Raw genomic sequence first — 15,299 nt, forward strand, 5'->3', positions numbered from 1 at the left:
TCTGTGACCATACGATGTTCTTACAATTTTATGGACCATTTTCCCTATGCCGTACCTCTCATTTCCACGACTTACTTATTTTATAACTGGAACTCCATACCTCTTAAGCCCCTTCGCCTATTTCGCCCTTACTCCTACCCACCTCCCCTCTGGCGACCACCAATTTGTTCTCTGTATTTGTCTGTTTTTTTTCAGTTTTTTGTTTCTTCATCTGGTTTTCTAGATTCCACATATAAGTGAAATTATATGGAATCTGTCCCTCTGACTTATTTCACTTAATACCCTCTAAGTCCACCTATGTTGTCACAAATGGCAAGACTGCATTCTCTTTTAGGACTGAATAAAATTCCATTTATATATCCCACATCTCTTTATCTATTCATCTACAAATGGATACTTAGGTTGCTTCCACATCTTGGCTATTATAAATAATGCTGCAATAAGCATAGCACTGCGAGTATCTTTTCAAATTAGTGTTTTCATTATCCTCGGGTCAATACCCAGGAGTGAAATTACTGGATCTCATGGTATTTCTAGTTTTAATTTTTTGAGGAACCTCCGCACCATTCTCCACAGCGACTGCACCAACGTTCCACCAACAGCTCACAAGTCCTTTTTCTCCATATCCTTGCCAACACTTGTTATTTCTGGTCTTTTCTAGGCTAGTTATTCTGACAGGTATCAGGTGATCTCTCACTGTAGCTCTGATTTGCATTTCCCTGTTGATGAATGACAGTGAGCACCTTTTCGTGCGTCATTTGGCCATCTGTGTATCTTCTTTGGAAAAATGTCCTTCCCCACGTTTTCATTGGATTGTTTGGGATTTTTGGTGTTGAGTGTAAGTTCTTTATACATTTTGGATATTAACCCCTTATCAGACATATTACTTACAAATATCTTCTCCCGTGGGAATGCAAGCTGGTGCAGCCACTCTGGAAAACAGTACGGAGGTTCCTCAAAAAACTAAAATTAGAACTACCCTACGACTCAGCAGTTGCACTACTAGGCATTTATCCACAAGATACAGGTGTGCTGTTTCGAAGGGGCACGTGCACCCCAATGTTTATAGCGGCACTATCAACAACAGCCAAAGTATGAAAAGAGCCCAAATGTCCATCGATGGATGAATGGATAAAGATGTGGTATATATATACATGGAGTATTACTCGGCAATCAAAAAGAATGAAATCTTGCCATTTGCAACTACGTGGATGGAACTGGAGGGTATTATGCTAAGTGAAATTAGTCAGTCAGAGAAAGACAAAAATCATGACTTCACTCATATGAAGACTTTAAGAGACAGAACAGATGAACATAAGGGAAGGGAAACGAAAATAATATAAAAACAAGGAGGGGGACAAAACATAAGAGATCATAAATATGGAGAAAAAACTGAGGGTTACTGGAGGGGTTGTGGGAGGGGGGATGGGCCAAATGGGGAAGGGGCACTAAGGAATCTCCTCCTGAAATCATTGTTGCACTAGATGCTACCTAATTTGGATGTAAATTTTAAAAAATAAAATTAAAAACAAAACAAAACAAAAAAACAAGTATCTTCTCCCGTTCAGTAGGTTGCCTTTTTGTTCTGTTGAGAGTTTCTTTTGCTATGCAAAAGCTTTTTATCTTGGTGCAGTCCCATTAGTTTATTTTTGCTTTTGTTTCTCTTTCCATAAATATGTCTTACTAAGGCTGATGTTCAAGTGATCCCTGCCTATGTCTTCTTTTGAAAGTTTTATGGTTGCAGGTCTCACATTTATGGTTTTGTCCCCACCATATATTCTTGCCTCTTTTGTTGTAGATCGATTGATCACATATAAGCTCCACCCCCGCTGTTTGAATCCAAGGCCCCATCATCTCCCGCCTGAAACACTAACGGTTTGCTAGTTATCTTCTACCTCGGCAATACTGCACTCGTCAGGTATATTGGCGTTAGATATATACTTGCAACAGAATACCATGCAGCCAGAAGAAAGAACGAAATCGGTTGAGAGAGGTCATCGGACAGACATAGCTGCCGAGTGACCCATGACCGGACCTGGGCAATCAGAGGCTCCTCACCGCCTCCCTTGTTCTTAGGAAGTAGGCTCGGCTTGCCTGTCCCGCTCCCAGAGGCTGCTCCAGGGACAGAGCCTTGCGACAGTGATGTGATGTTGAGAACACCTGCACGGTATGCTGACTGAACCCGGGCTGGGCCTCCGTACAGACTTCCACGGTTTGGCGGGCGGTGCAGGGATCCACTTGTCTTGCTGCCACCCAGGGAAGCCTTGCGAGGCAGTTTCCTTTGCTCGTGAAAACTGCCACCTACACCTGGAGCGCCTGCCTTCTTGTCCGGTCTCTCCTTGCCTTCCACTAATGGAGGCCGGTTTCAGATGACACCTGGGAAGCCACCGAGAGGGCTGCGGGCCAACAAAATAGCTCTTTCTTTACTGCCATGGAACGGCATCTAAAACATGTTAACTGAAAAAAGTAACGTATGCCAAACAGTCTGTATAATATTTTGCTATTTGCGTAAAAAGGGGGGAGGAAAAATACATCGTCGCCTATCTACCCGTCTGTGCACAAGCTTCTGTGGAAGGTCACACAAGAAGTGAGGCTACAGGGGTCTCCAGGGAAGGGAACTGGAGGGCGGAAGACACGAGGCAGGAAGGAGACAACACCACCGGGCCCTTTGCGGTCCTTTGAAAATCCAATTACGTGATCGCTTCACGTATGCAAAAAACACATAAAATTAAAAGGAAAGAAAAACTACCTGGTGGTCCAGAGAATCTACCAAGACCTTGATCTAGCCCCTGCGTAACTCCCCAGTCTCGTATCAAGCATCTCCCTCTCTCTTTCTCTCTCCTCATACAGGTGCGCATGCACACACACACACACACACACACACACGGATTCCTTCTGAACCTCTAGGACATCAAGTTTCTCCCCCAGAGATTCTACACGTGCACTGTCCTCTATCCCCCAAAGCAGTCTCATCCCACTCCTCTCTAGCTAACTCCTACTATCCTTCAGGTTTCTGTCTCAATGGCACTTCCTCAGCTCCCCTGGAAAGCTTCCTTGACTCCCAGAGTAGGTCAAGGGCCACACAGCACACTGCCATTACATTCTGTACTTGTCTTCTTAAATATCGTGATATGTAAAACAAAACTGATATTCTCGATCTGTTTACTCAACTAGACCCCCAACAACATGGGGACAGTGGCTGGGTCTGTCTTACTGACCCCAGCAGGAAGAAATCTGGCACTCTGAAGACAGAAAAATGCCCCATGTGACTCGAGCGTGCGCTTGTGGGAAGAAGCAGGGGGAGGAGACTTGCTACGAATCTGGGAGAGACAAAGTCTGGCACAATGCACTCTGATACTGGTCAAATAAATACATACGTGGATGGGGCACCTGAATGGCTCAGTCGGCTCAGCATCCAACTCTTGATTTCAGCTCAGGTCATGATCCCAGGGTCGTGGGATCGAGCCTCACATCGGGCTCTGTGCTGAGCGTGCAGCCGCTTGGGATTCTCTCTTCCTTTGCCCCTCCCCCCATCAAATAAAATTTAAATAAATAAATACATACATAAGGGGACAAAGGAAGAGACCTGGGCTTAGATCCATCTGGTATACCTACGGGCTGGGTCACCTCCAGTGGAGATGAACCCTTCTCAACCCTTACACAGAAAATGGAAACAGTCCCATGTGCCACTCAGAGCTGTTGTGAAGGGCTAAACAAGGTACTAGAGGACCAAGCACCCCATCAGCGCCCGGTGGAAGCCAAGGAATGACCACAGCACCCACAGAAAGAATGAGCACATCCAAAGTCTGTACCCCTTAAAGCTGAAGAGATGGCCCTGCCACGAGGAAGAAAAGGTACCTCTTTTGTTTAGCATAAAACCAAGACTCACAGAAATAAAACATTTAACAGAAAGGTATTTAGGAGGAGAGGTGTTACAGTGAACAAGACAACAGCACTAGAGCTGAAAGTGGGGGGGGGGAAGGCCAGAGACAAAGGGCTTGCCGGCCAGTACTGTGGAGAATGGGCGGGAGGGGCCACGCCCTAATCCAGAATGCACAGGTTCTGATCCCACGACCGCGGGGCGAGGTCTCCATAAAAGCCATCAAAGGCATGGGTTCTAACTTCCTCTAGTGAAAGGTACAGGACCCTCAGCCCACAAATGGTTATGCTACAGGTAATGAGAAAATGGACATCTGCACGGTACCTGCAAAAAATACATACACAAATATTTGATGGGTTGGTACAAATGCACTGGCCCAATCTCTCCCACAGAGGAGGTTTAATCTTTCTTTCACATAACAGACCTTCAAATGTTTGAAGACTATTTTAAGTAGACGACCATATGTTTCCACTTGCCCTGAAGAGTCCCAGTTTACGCCCATCATCCCGGCATAATTATTAACACTGACCTCTTTCACTCTCAAAGAGTCCTGCGTTAGACAATAAAATTATATGATCATCCAGTTGTGAGACACTTCCCTGCCCCCTGAAATATTCTCTTCTTCAGGCTAAGCATCTGCCTTTTCACCAAGCATCCTCCTGTGACGCAATTCCTATGACGCACCATCCCCTAAGCCCTCGGCTCTGAAGGCGCTCCACAGGACTGACATTCCTAAACCAGACAGAATATTCTAAATATATTTCCTCACAGGAAAAAGCAGAATTTACTCCTCTGGTCATATAAGGACACCTTAACATCTTCAGAAACAAGATCACCCTCTTCAATCATGCTAAACCCAAGTTATCAATGAAAACTTTTAAGTCATTTCCCCTTACGTTTCCATCAGGAAATACCGTACTTATACAATAGGTTTTTAGATCCTTCTACAAGGCCGTACGTTGTTGCATTAGGTTTCACTGAGTTCATTACTTTACTCAAATCCACAATGCACTGTGATGTGCCGTGTACTTGATCTTTCCCCCGCTTTATCTAATCTGCTAATGTGATAGACATTCCTCTAAGACACTAATAAAAAAGACTGAACTGAGAGCTACTGTCAAAATCCTGGAACAGCCGGTCAACTCAAGAAGTGCAGCTTCTCTATGTGCCAGGCATTTGTGGCTGGCAGTGGTGATGCAACGGTCACGGGTACATGGCCCCTACGGACACAGAATTTTAAAAAGACTGATTTTTAAAGACCCGATAAAAAAAAAACAAGTAGCGGGGGGGGGGGGGGGGGAGGGCGGTCAAAGATCAAGGTAGAGAACAAGGAGAGTGCCTTAGCAAGAGCCAAAGAAAGAATCGTTGGAGAAGAGTCGAAGAAGGGGCGCCTGGGTGGCGCAGTCGGTTAAGCGTCCGACTTCAGCCAGGTCACGATCTCACGGTCCGTGAGTTCGAGCCCCGCGTCAGGCTCTGGGCTGATGGCTCGGAGCCTGGAGCCTGTTTCCGATTCTGTGTCTCCCTCTCTCTCTGCCCCTCCCCCGTTCATGCTCTGTCTCTCTCTGTCCCAAAAATAAATTTAAAAAAAAAAAAAAAAAAAAAAAAAAAAGTTGAAAAAAAAAAGAGTCGAAGAAGACCCTGTTCCTGGGTGGTGGAAACGAGAATGGTACAAACATCGCCAGAAGGTGCAACTGCTGTGCAGCGGAAAGGGGAGTCTGGCCCCGAACATGTGAAATAATAACGGGAAAATGTACTCCTGATGAGTTGAAGATTAAATGTATAAAATAATTTCTTTTTAAAAAAAGACGAGACAAGGGGCGCCTGGGTGGCTCAGTCGGTTAAGAGTCCGACCTCAGCTGAGGTCATGATCTCACGGTTTGTGGGTTCGAGCCCCGCGTCGGGCTCTGTGCTGACAGCTCGGGGCCTGCAGCCTGCTTTGGATTCTGTGTCTCCCTCTCTCTCTGCTCCTCCCCCGCTCATGTTCTGTCTCTCTCAGATATAAAAAATAAAACATAAAAAAAAATTTTTTTTAAAGACTAGACAAAAATAGAAGAATATTTTCATAATCTTCAGACAGAGAAGGCCTGTATAGGCATTTGACAAAACCCAAAAGCACAAGGGAAAAGACTGGGAAAACCCATTAAATAAAGATTCAAAACATTAAACACCATAAAACTCTATAACATCTATATGGAAAAAAATACAGTACATTAACAAATGACTAACTGCTATAAGCATTTAAATACGAGCTTTTGCAGATTATAAGAAGAAAAAAAAACAACCAAATTTAAACATGAGAAAAACATTTTCCAAGGAAGCTACTAAAAGAATCCAGTCTAACGATTAAAGAACTCCACCCCGTCAGATCAGGAAAGACAGGCAGACCCCAGAATCACAGCAAAGTTGTGAGGGAAACAAGCATTCTCAAACACTGCTGGTGGGAATGAACACACTTTGTGAGGGCAACACTGAAAATAGCTATGAAAAGCGTACATGTACAGAGAAGGCCATTTCACACGTAGAAATGTATCCTCCAAAAAGATCCTGCACGTTGAAGGGGTCAGAATTTAAGTACCCGCAGGACAGTAATAGCGTATCAACCACAATGATAATGAAACGGACACATAAAAATAGGTGACAGCAGAAGGCTCGTCCTTATACTATGATGAGGAGTACAAGCGGGGGGAATGGGAAGGACAGAAAATCAACATTCTGAAATCTATCAAGATGGGAGGCAGGCAAAGCGTGGGCATCAATGGATGCTGAATCTAAGGGGAATTCTGAAGAGGAACAGGACTTTTTTACGTTCTCAAAGTGTCTTCCCCACACCCCTTGTTCGCTTACAAGGTAGAAAATAGTAAATAATTTCTCAGCACCCCTCTGTCTGGATGGTTCCCGGTGAGCTGGCATCGAGAGGAGCACACGGGAGACTGAGAAGAAGCAAGGGAAGAGACGAGACAACACCTCAACTATGTGATCAACACAGCACGACCACGACCGAGGAGGACCAGGACCCCGCGCGCCCCTGCTGTGACGCATGAAAAGGACACAACACGGCACAAGGTGACAGTATACTCTGCCCAGGACACAGAGTCGAGAATCTAATCGCGGAGTAGCATCGGACAGACCCAAACTGAGGACCATGTTCTAAAACGACTGACCTGCAGTCTTCAGCAATGTCAGGGCCATAAAGGGTTGATGATCCGGGTTCCAGATTAAAGGAAACTAAAGAAACGTGACAACTAACTGCGATGCTCAGCTCTGACCCCTACGCGGGCAGCGGGGAAGGACATCAAGGGAGCAATGCTCCCTTGATGAAATGCTGTGCTGACAGCAGATGAGAGCGCGGCATCGATTTCCCGAATCTTGAAACTGTACTGCGGTTGGATAAGAAACCAACTTTGTTCTTGAACGTGCACATTCTGAAGTAACACGGGGGGAAAGGGACAAAATGTATATGCAAAGTCTCACGTGGTTCAGAAAACAAAAGTTCTCCATAAATTTTCAAAAGAGAAAAATCATAAAGCAAATGCGGCAAAAATGTTCACAATACCTGGTGAGCCTGGAGAAAAGGTGAGGCAGGGTCCTCTGTGCTACTTTTACAATTTTTCTGTAAGATTAAAATAATTTCAAAATAAAGGATTTAAATTTGTTTGCATGTTTATTTTTTACTTTTGAGAGAGAGCGAGCGCGAGGGGGAAGGGCAGAGAGGGCAGAGGATCCGAAGTGTATCCAATGTAGGGTTCAGACCCACGAACCTCGAGATCATGACCTGAGCTTAAATCGGACTCTTAAGGGACTGAGCTACCCAGGTGCCCGTAAAAGATTTACATTTTCAAAAGCGCACACCGTTGTACATGTAAGGACAGTCACTGGGGTATCGTTTACAAGAGCAAAAAACTGGAAACGATCCCAATGCCTATCAATAGACACGTAAATACTACAAGTAAATACTATAAGAAACTTCTATACGATGCTGTTAATTAAAAGCTTGCATTAAAGCTACCTGAACGAATAGGGAAAGACAACTAAGATATTAAGTGAAAAGCTCAAGCTAGAAACTGTATCTAATATTATCCCATTTTGTTTACAAAAAGTAAATATGTCAGTACAGGCATTTTTTTTTTGTTTAGAAAAGGTGACAAATACATAACACACTGCTAACGATATAGCCTCTTTCGAGGTGGGACTGCAGGAGACTCCACTGTGTAATAATACAGCCAGTAAAGGAGGGAGTTACGACTGTGGGAACTACTAGAACGACGCAAAGACGAGGGACTCGCCTGGTCTCCGTGATGTACATAGCACAGGGAGGCTGGCTAACAGAAAACAATGATCGCCCGTGTGACGACAGTGGCCCCCAAAGGAGAGAGCATGGTGAAGAACGAAGACACCAGGACGAAGCTCTTAAGACGTTGTGACACAAAACTTTGTGGGTGGGAAGGGAGGAGGGAACGGGAAGAGGGCCACACACGGAGGGAGAGGAGACAAAAGGTGGGGGGGGGGGGAACCCTCATGCAAGGCAAGGCGGATAAGCCCCAAGCAGGTGAAAGGGGCCACCATGTCCTACATGAAAGGAAGCCTGAGAAGCAGGCTTCTCTCGTGCGGGACTGCTGGCTGTCCCCCGACCCACCACCCAGGGCGGCCACAAATCCTGGCCCCGCGCCCCTCCGCCTGGAGGGTTCGCGGCGGCTTTGCAAGGAGAGGAGCTCCCGTGAGATCAGCAGGCACAAATGAAGGTAGAAGGTGGAACCCCTACAGAGGCTGGCCTCAGCCTTCCGACCCCCCAGATCGGGAGAACTGCACCCCTGCAGCCGGAGGAGCTAAGCCGGCCAGAGCTGCAGTCACTGCCAGGAACCCTGAGAAGCGACCGTGCTGGCTCAGGCCTGCACCTTCTACACCAGCTTCTCCTCGCTCCGCGATGCGCAGCTGACCGCGTCCTAGGCTCGCTATGCCTTAGAAAAGGGAATAGCTTCTGTCTTCCTGAATCAGCCGTGATTGGTTCGCCACTGGATTTAAGAAGACCACTGTTTACTTTTTTTTTTAATTTTATTTTTTTTAATTTGCATCCAACTTAGGTAGCAGCTAGTGCAACAATGATTTCAGGAGTAGATTCCTTAGTGCCCCTTTTCCATTTAGCCCCTCCCCCTCCCACAACCCCTCCAGTAACCCTCAGTTCCTTCTCCATATTTGTGAGTCTCGTTTGTTTTGTCCCCCTCCCTGTTTTTATATTATTTTTGTTTCCCTTCCCTTATGTTCATCTGTTCTGTCTCTTAAAGTCCTCCTATGAGTGAAGTCATATGATAGCTGTCTTTCTCTAATTTCGCTTAGCATAATACCCTCCAGTTCCATCCACGTACTTGCAAATGGCAAGACTTCCTTCTTTTTGATTGCCGAGTAATACTCCATTTATATATATACCCCATCTTTATCCATTCACCCATCAATGGACATTCGGGCTCTTTCCATACTTTGGCTCTTGTCGATAGTGCTGCTATAAACTTGGGGGTGCATGTGTCCCTTCGAAACAGCACACCTGTATCCCATGGATAAATGCCCAGTAGTGCCATTGCTGGGTCCTAGGGTAGTTCTACTCTTCGTTTTTTGAGGAATCTCCATACTGTTTTCCAGAGTGGCTGCACCAGCCTGCATTCCCATGCCTCTGTTTACTTTTGAAAAGTCAGAGTATAATTAAGCAAAGGAGCAGGAAAACGAGACCAGGGGTTTCAGGTGGTGGTGGTTGTTGTCGTTAAGTAGTCCAGCATCAGTCACATCATTTTCTGAGCAGATGCCCACTAACTATTTGTTGACTGTTGAATGTGGAAGAATTTATTTCAAGGAGATGAGCAATTAAAAGAAAGAAAAGAAGTATCAAGGTATTTCAAAGGGGCTTGGGTCGTTTTTAGTCGTGGTCTCTAGGACCCAAAGGATCCACGATCTTCTTGAACACCACTTCGACGTGGAAATAAAAGACAATTGTATGTTCCAACCCTACTCATTATTGGCAAATCAGATTTAATTCTCACAAAACAATGCATATCCATTCTTCATAAAATCCCTAAAAAAAGAAAGAGGAAACCAGGCCCCAAAAGCATTTCTTAATTTACTGAAGCATACGGACAAAATGACAACTCTTTTCTGTGTTGATGGGTAATACAAATACAGCAAAGTTATCTATGTAGGCAGGAAAAAAAAAAAGGATTATCACAACAGTAAAACAATGGATTAAAACAGAGAAATTGAGCTTACTGGGCTGTTCCAAACACATTTAACGTAAACTATCCCTCCAAGGTCTCACTGTACCTGTGCCATGACCTTCTCGCGTAGAGGGCAGACAGAATGGAATGTCCATTGTTCTCGTCATAGGAAAGAATACAGATCTATAGCTCCTGAGAGAAAGTATGATGTAGTAGATAACAATAAGCCAGAAATCAGAAATTCAGAGTAAAATTCAGATTCAGTTGTCTTTCAGAAGGCAAAAAAAAAAAAAAGTTATTCAACTCATGAGACGGAGGTGCTATATCTCTGTTCACGTCTCAGTGAGAATCTGACAAACAAAGGAAATATTTCTAAAGAATTTTTTAGTTCCTCTGATACAAAGCGTAAGGCAAACAGGAATTTCAGAAGTGATCCATAAAATAAATTCTCTTCAATCTATTAACCCGGCCCAAAAAACTGGTAACAAATAGGATACTTTACAAAACTTTCAATTCCCATGAAAATGTTATAGTCAGCGCAAGGGGCCAAGTGTTCCAAACAGAAAGTTATTGAAACACACTTCTTAATACGGCAAGTATTTAATTTTTAATAGCCTTCAAATGCCTACCACTGAACCAGGTAGGAGAACTGAAAAGGGTAAGATTTGCTCCCTCCTGCCAAGGAACATGCAAATCAATGTCACTGGGGAGGCCAGAAATCTTAGTGAAGTAGTCAAATGGCACGCACGATGAGGTGCCACATGCCTGAGCACCAGAAGTCACAGAATCCGAGAAATTAGCCATTGAATCATTCATGAGTCAGCAAATACTTACGCAGAGCCTGAAACGTGCCAGATACCATACGAAGCGGTGAGCACACGACAGGGAAAAATAACAGCAACACGAATGATAACAGCAGCTGTTTATTGATGTCTGTTCAGCAGACCATATACTTAAAACTCTAAATTACCTATTTAATCCCCCCAACAACGCTATGAGGTCAGCATTATAGACTATCTCCACTTTTCACATTAAATGGTGAGGCCCTGAGGAGCGGAGTCACATAGACCTGATTTTATTTCGGGCCCTAGCTCAGTCCCAACAAGCTCAGCTAACTCGGAACCTCAGTTTCCTTACTCTACAAAAGGATCACATTGGAAGGATTAAATGATACACTTACATAGGCACCAAAACAAAGTTAAGAGTCCATCAGATTCCAAATCCTGCTTTCTAGAACCGCAATACTATGTGAAGGGCCATGGGTGAGGTTACAAGTTTTCTGCTGCCAGTAAAAGCTTTGGGCCTGAAGCTGGTTCGGACAGTAAGAAAATCTTTTATTCCACCGATCACAGCGACAGTGGGCACCCCAGAGCCGACGGCTGCGGCGCCTCAACGGTAAGGACCGTGCCGCTGTCCGTGGCTTCACCGTCTGCGGGCAGCACGACGGACGCCACAGTTCCAGGCGAAACACCATGGACGAGAACAAGACCGTCTTCTCGTCCAGCCTCCCCACCCCCCCACCGCCCCCGGCCTCCAGCGGACTGCCCCTGACCTCTCACTGGCCAGAACAGGTCACGTGCCCATTCTTGACCCAGTCCTCAACAAAAGGGGTAGATTCCCACAACGGGCATACACTAAGTATCAGTGACGGAATGAAGAGTTAACAGATGTATTGAAAGAGAACGAAAACGGCAAGTGTCTCCTACTGAATCCACAGGACACGGATGACAAGAGGAACAGGAGAATTCCAAGCGGGGACGGTGGGGAGCCCGAAACACAAATGTGTCTGTTCACTGGACAGTGAAGACCCCACTCGCATTAGAGAAACGTGGCTCATACTCTGAAGGAAGTCTGGTGTGCAAGTGAGCCTGGGAGTCACGAAACTACTCGTAAGCACCCCCGAGCCACTAAATTTAGAGGTAGCGTGTTACGCAGCAATAAATAACTGATGTGCCGAATATCTACCCACACTCATCCCTGCACCTAATTCAAAATGCAACTAATCTCAGAGCGTAGTAAATAATAGAGAGTTCTGGTACAGCATTCTGCTTCCTTTTCCAAATCATCTCCCCATTCTCACTCGTAAGTGAAAATAAACTAGTGTGAGCATACACAGGCCTTAGAGACTTTCCAAATTATTCTTCCTATTCACTCAACCAGGTTTGATGTAAAAGCTAATCTATCCGGGGGCGCCTGGGTGGCTCAGTCGGTTGAGCGTCCGACTCCGGCTCAGGTCATGATCTCACGGTCCGTGAGTTCGAGCCCCGCGTCGGGCTCTGTGCTGACAGCTCGGAGCCTGGAACCTGCTTCAGATTCTGTGTATCCCTCTCTCTCTCTCTCTCTCTGCTCCTCCCCTGCTGGTGCTCACTCACTTTCTCTCTCAAAAATAAATAAACTTCATGAAAAAAAAAAAAGCTCATCTATCCTCTGACCTGAAAATCCTGGAAAGTTCTAAGGAAATCACTTCCATTTCATCTACAATAGCTCCTCTGCTACTCCTAAGAAACTTCTAGTGTTAGTAGCCTTGAAAATGACCAGAGCAGAGAGGAGGACATCACACGTCTACCACCAAGTCCTATTTTGAGGAGCACCAGGATGCCTCCCGGGCCGAGGAGGACAAGGGCCAGTCACTGCACCTGCCATAATAGGGTCTTGGAGGACTCAACTGAGAAACAAGCTACCAGGGGCAGGTCTTGATTCCACAGTGTGCAATCCCGGGAGAGCAGCACTGGCATCATCTCTCAAACCCATCCAGAACAAGAACTGGCTCTCACCCGGTTCTGGTCGGCAGCGGACAAAAGTTACCCGGGTACCTCAGTGGACGAGATGGTGGCGTCTCAGTTACTCGGGGGACAAACAGGCCCCCAGAGACGGTCTGTGCAGAAGTAGGAAAGATGGACACGGGCGGAGGAAGCGGACAGGGCCGGGACTACGGGGAGGCAAGCCGGGGCCCCAGGACACGAAACTCGAGGAGGCCCTCCCTCTCGGCATCACGCCATGCGACGGCTGAGCCCAAACCTGCACCGGCACAGGGGGGAGTGGTTCCTCGGGTCCCGCGTCCTATGCCTCACCCCCGTCCAGTCCTGGACGTGACCGATGCCAACACCTGCCATCTGCCCAACGTGGACGTTCATTACACAGTCTTAAAGGCCTTTCCGTTCGGCGCGGCTGAGAAGGTGGGAGGTTACTCTTCCTCTAATTTGGAAGGGAAGGACATGAGAAGGAGCATGAATTCTGCCGGAACGCTGAAGACACCTACAGACAGGAGGCAGTTTGAGCAAGGAGTATACAGAATCTTCTGCTTTGATATTAAAAAACAAATTCCTAGAAAAGCACACTAAAAAAAAAAAAAAAAAAGCACACTAAGTTGAGTAGGAAAAGTTTTCCATAGGCCTTACATTACATGGGCGCGGGAGGGAGCAAGGAAGTAGACGATATCATGAAATTTTAGACCTAATATTGTATGATACAATGCCAACATGAGTATCTTTAATTTTGATTTTCTTTCACAACTGAACATAGAGACAGCTACCTTAAATCAAATAAGCATTTGATTGAAGCGAAGGAGTCGTCATATTTTTCACTCGTAGGAGTATTTTCCATTTTTTAGCATTCATTTTTATAAAATAACAACCAACTTATCTAAAATTTCATAATTACGAAAACAGTGCTTTATAGGCAATCATGGCTATGACACCGAAACAGAACAGTTGCCAGGGAGCACCCATTCGCAGCTAAAACTGTGTGTCAGATAACCTGAATTCGGCATATGAAGGCAGATCCCACGGCACCCCTGAATGGGAGTCATTTGGAAACAGAACTGGCAAAATCGAGCACGCCCCTGCACCTTGTTCCGAGAAAAATACCTTGTTCCATGTAAGAGCCTCCAGCCCTGAGCTATGAGGGGAATGAAGGCAACTGAAAGAAAAGACTGCAATTCTACACCAGCCTTCCCCGCCCCAGTGCCCCATGCACATTACAAACAGCCTCGTAGCCCGTGTCACCTCCAAACCCCTGGCAGGGATGCAGCACCGGGGACATTTCCCACACTTGGGACGTTTCCCACACTTGGGATCATCTCTTTGGCTACACAACACATCTGAATAATTTAGCAGGTTAGTCATTTCTATGCTTCTCTGGAGAAAGTCCGAGTTACCAGAGATTCTAAATTCTGACATAAAGAGGAATTCAAAACTGTGTAATGATGAATGAGTAAACAATAACGACGAAGTCATAACGTATTAGAAGCTCTGATACAACTAAAACAGGGAAAACTTCTCCTTGACTCTCTTAAGGTCCCTGGCTGGGTCCAAAAATTAAATTGACAAAGACAGGGGTGCCTGAGTGGCTCAGTCGGTTAAGAATCTGACTTTCGCTCAGGTCATGATCTCGTAGTTCGTGGGTTCGAGCCCCACGTCGGGCTCTCTGCTGACAGCTCAGAGCCTGGAGCCTGCTTCAGATTCTGTGTCTCCTCTCTCTCTGCCCCTCCCCATGCTTGCACTTTGTCTCTCTCTCTCTCTTTCTGTGTCTGTCAAAAATAAATAAACTTTAAAAAAATAAATCGACAAAGACAAATTAACAGAAGAGAAACATAGAAATGTATGTAATAGGTTTTATGCGACACGGAAGCCTTCCTAAGGAAACGACGAGCCAAAGAGGTGGTTACACTTGTGTATGTTTACGCTAGGTCTGATGAAGAGTGGACAACGGTTGAGGAATATGACAGACTAAGGAGTGTGCCATATTTGGGGGTAGTATGTCCTGAACCCCATCAGATCCAAAGAATATTCATAGCTTTAACTGCTAATACTGATAAATAACAATGAGAATAAATTACGCAATCTCAAGAAATTACCCAAAAAATGAGAAACAAAGCAGAAGGAAGGAATGAATAACGATAAAAGCAAAAACTACTGAATTAGAAAAAGACGACTTAATAAGAATAAATTCAACAGCTGGTTGCTTTAAGAAGAAATACCCAAATAGCTGAGCAATTAGCTAACCTAAACTAGGATAAAAAAATGAAAAAGCACAAATACACGAAGTAATAAATGAGAACAGGAAAACCGCCACAGATGTAGTAGAAAGGAAAAGAACATTAAGGGATTATCTTGTCCAATAAATTTGAAACACTGATGATTTCCCAGGAAAATATAAATACTGAACTGATCCCTGAAGACAGGGACAAAAAACCTGATCAGCCATACCGCTATGAAAACGGT

The 15,299-nt window shown here is 45.3% G+C and overlaps 1 protein-coding gene across 5 annotated transcripts in view; it reads right to left on the minus strand.

The window, feature by feature from the left end:
• Positions 1-15,299, minus strand: part of WWC2 (WW and C2 domain containing 2) — a 210,100-nt gene that overhangs the window by 172,158 nt on the left and 22,643 nt on the right. The window lies entirely within an intron of this gene.

This window comes from Panthera onca, chromosome B1 (assembly GCF_046562875.1).
Source record: "Panthera onca isolate mPanOnc1 chromosome B1, mPanOnc1 haplotype 2, whole genome shotgun sequence".
Lineage (NCBI taxonomy): Eukaryota > Metazoa > Chordata > Mammalia > Carnivora > Felidae > Panthera > Panthera onca.